Source organism: Hylobates moloch, unplaced genomic scaffold (assembly GCF_009828535.3).
Source record: "Hylobates moloch isolate HMO894 unplaced genomic scaffold, HMol_V3 SCAFFOLD_20, whole genome shotgun sequence".
Lineage (NCBI taxonomy): Eukaryota > Metazoa > Chordata > Mammalia > Primates > Hylobatidae > Hylobates > Hylobates moloch.
This window is the reverse complement of record NW_026652295.1, coordinates 16,849,561-16,853,423: the sequence shown is the minus strand read 5'-3', so window position 1 is coordinate 16,853,423 and position 3,863 is coordinate 16,849,561.

Genomic DNA, 3,863 nt, shown 5'->3' with positions numbered 1-3,863 from the left:
AGTTCTACATGAAATAATTGGTTAGAACAATGAAATTTTCTTAAGGGTTTGATTTATGCAATACATTATTATTATTACTATCATTTTTATTTTTTATGAGACGGAGTCTCGCTCTGTCACCCAGGCTGGAGTGCAGTGGCGTGATCTCAGCTCACTGCAAGCTCCGCCTCCTGGGTTGCCATTCTCCTGCCTCAGCCTCTTGAGTAGCTGGGACTACAGGTACCTGCCACCACACCCGGCTAATTTTTTGTATTTTTAGTAGAGACAGGGTTTCACTGTGTTAGCCAGGATGGTCTCGATCTCCTGACCTCATGATCCACCCGCCTTGGCCTCCCAAAGTGCTGGGATTACAGGTGTGAGCCACCGTGCCCGGCCTTGTGCAATAAATTATAAGAGATTTTAATTTTTAAAATTTTAACCCAAAGTTCAACTTTTATTGCATGTCACCAGTTTGGGTGTTCTCTTCACTTTTAAAAGCCACAAAATATTAACACTCTCCTTCAACTCATTTTCAGCTCATATGAGTCTTTTTTTTTTCCCCTTGAGTTCTGTTGTTTGTTGTGGCCTGATGGTAACAATATTTTCTTAAAGATCTAAAGGAAACGTTTTCTTCCAACATTTCTTTTTTGTTACTGTAGAAGGTCTTTTCTTTTGTCTTTTGGTAACTGGCCTAACAGATTTTATGTTTTATTGAAATAATTCTTATGCCACTATTATTAAGTTTGGTTTGCTTAGGAAAAACAGAGATTTAAACATTTTTTTTTTAATTAAGGTAATTAAGGTTGTTACCTCCTTGTATCTCCTGTATGTGCTTTTAAAGTCTTTGTGACATTGAGTTACAGGGCTTTGACTCCTGGGTCTACACTTGATCTTAGCCAAAAGGCCGAGAAGCGATAGACTCCTGGGTCTAAAAAGAACAGCAAGTCCTGCTAAATCTTAAACACTGACAGCAATTAAAGCCTTGTCTTTAGGCCCAGTAGAAGATGCCAATCAAAATAAACTGCATTCTTCAGACACAGGGCCAGAAATTAAAGCTATTCAACTCCTCAAGGCCTAGGGCATATTGCAGAAGAGGTGGTCATAAGAGATTGTAAGGGCCAATTTTGAGACATAAAATAAGTTCAGTTTCTCTATAGATTAATAATTAATGTGAAAGGCACACTGATGTAAGTCCAGCATATGGGCCCCTGTGTCAGATTAACAAAGTTTTCTTGCCATTAACTTACTCCTTAATAAGGATTATAAAGGGTATAAAGGTTTATGGAAGTTATATGTTATGATCAAGATGAAACTTTTATAGATTGTTTATAAAATTTTGGACAACAAATTTAATTGGCTTCATGCTATATTTATGAGGGCTTATTGTTTGGAAAATTAAGTCTCCTCTGTCAAAGAATGAAAGTTTTTGCCTTGTTTTGAAATCCTTGAGTTATCACTTTGATTAAATGAATGACTTATTTTACAACGACCTGTGATCCTATTTTGTAATATCAAATTTTTTTTTTTTTGAGACAGAATCTTGTTCTGTTGATCAGGCTGGAGTGCAGTGGCATGATCTCGGCTCACTGCAACCTCTGCCTCCCAGGTTCAAGCAATTCTCCTGCCTCAGCCTCCCGTGTAGCTGGGATTATAGGCGCCCGCCACCATGCCTGGCTAATTTTTGTATTGTTAGTAGAGATGGGGTTTCACCACGTTGACCAGGCTGGTCTCGAACTCCTGACCTCAGGTGATCCACCCGCCTCAGCCTCCCAAAGTGCTGGGATTACAGGTGTGACACACTGTGCCTGGCAATTTTTTTTTTTTTTTTTGAGATAGAGTCTTATTCTGTCACCCAGGCTGGAGTGCAGTGGCACGATCTCGGCTCACTGCAACTTCCACCTCCTGGGTTCAAGCAATTCTCCTGCCTCAGCGTCCCCAGTAGCTGGAATTAAAAGTGTGTGCCAGCCACCACGCCTGGCTAATTTTTCATTTTTAGTAGAGATGGGGTTTCACCATGTTGGCCAGACTGGTCTCAAACTCCTGACCTCGTGATCTGCCCACTTTGGCCTCCCAAAGTGTTGGGATTACAGGCGTGAGCCACCACGCCTGGCCTCTTTCATATTTTTTATTACAGCAAATGGCTGGTTTTAAATCTATGATAAATGTGAGGGGGCCATTAACTGAAACCAGAAAGGCAGATAAGGAATAGATAGATATGTGTGAGAGATGTCCATTAATTTTAGCCATGTTGCATGAGTTTGGGACAGGCAGGTAGAAATACTCTGTGGACACGTGGGAGTGAAGGCTCTGGGGAGGTAGGTGGATTTGGGTTGGGAATGTGGATTTGGGAGTCTTCTACATAGAGGTATTGAAATTAGGTATTTGAGCATTTGAGAGGGAAACAAAAAATGTAGGAGGGAGGGGAGCCAGAGAAGCACATCGTGAATCACAACATCAAAGGGAGTTTAATAAGATGAAGGTAGTGTCGAGAATCTCAGCCGATGAAGGATGAGATGAAGCCACAGGATTGATGACCTCTGAGACTGAGGCGTATGTTGAGACTAGAAGCTAAACTACAGTAGTTATACAAAGGTGTGCGTTGTGTTCTAGCCCAGGGTCTCAGCTTTCTCATCTTTAAAATGAAGGGATCCCCTAGATAAACCCATCTAGAGTCTAAGAAGTTGCAGCAGACATTTTCAATGAAGGAGAGAATAAGTGAATCAAACTACACGTATTTCTTGCCAGTTCTATATGTAGGGAGGAGTGGTTAGAATTGAAGCCGTACTTCAAGATGGCTTGCTGTGAGAGGTCGACTATCAGTAATAGATTATCTAAGGGGAGAGTATTATCAAAAAATGAATTTTCAAGACAACAAAGCCCTCTTTTTAATTGTCACTTTTATCCTGTAATGCTACAAAGTAACGAGATGTAGGAGTGCCTGATCTCGGCTCACTGCAAGCTCCGCCTCCTGGGTTCACGCCATTCCCCTGCCTCAGCCTCCCCAGTAGCTGGGACTACAGGCGCCTGCCACCATGCCCGGCTAATTTTTTGTATTTTTAGCAGAGACGGGGTTTCACCGTGTTAGTCAGGATGGTCTCGATCTCCTGACCTCGTGATCCACCCGCCTCGGCCTCCCAAAGTGCTGGGATTACAGGCATGAGACACCACGCCCAGCCCTGACACTGATTTTCATTTTGACTTTTTGGGAATGGATGTGACAGCAATTCTGCTAGGTACAGATTTCTTAATGCTTTGACAATATTTATTAGGTCACAGCATTGGTAACACAGGAATTCAAAAGGTGCAAGAAACAAGGCACACTGGTGATGCAGCATTGATTTTGGTAATTGCTTATACATTGCCAAAGGTTTTTCAACAAATTTAACCTACTCTTATGTTACTTAAGTAGATGGTTTAAGGCAGTGGTCCCCAAGCTTTTTGCACCAGGGACCAGTTTTGTGGAAGACAACTTTTCCACAGACGGTGGGGGGGTGGGGCATAATTTCGAGATGAAACTGTTCCACCTCAGATCATCAGGCCTTAGATGCTCATAAGGACCACACAATCTAGATCCCTCGCATGCACAATTCACACCAGGGTTCACACTGCTATGAGAATCTAATGCTGTGGCTGATCTGGCAGGAGGCGGAACTCAGGTGGCAATTCTGGCTCGCCAGCCCTTTACCTTCTGCTTTGCCGCCCAGTTCCTAACAGGCCACGGACCAGTACCAGTCCACAGCTCGGGGGTTGGGGACCCCTGGCTTAAGGAATACAGGGCTGGTAAAATAATCGTTGAGCCTCAAGTCCAGATTTTCAATACATATGGTGAGGCATGCTAAAAGACTGATGTCAAGTATGAGGCAAGTTGACAGATTCTAAGAATT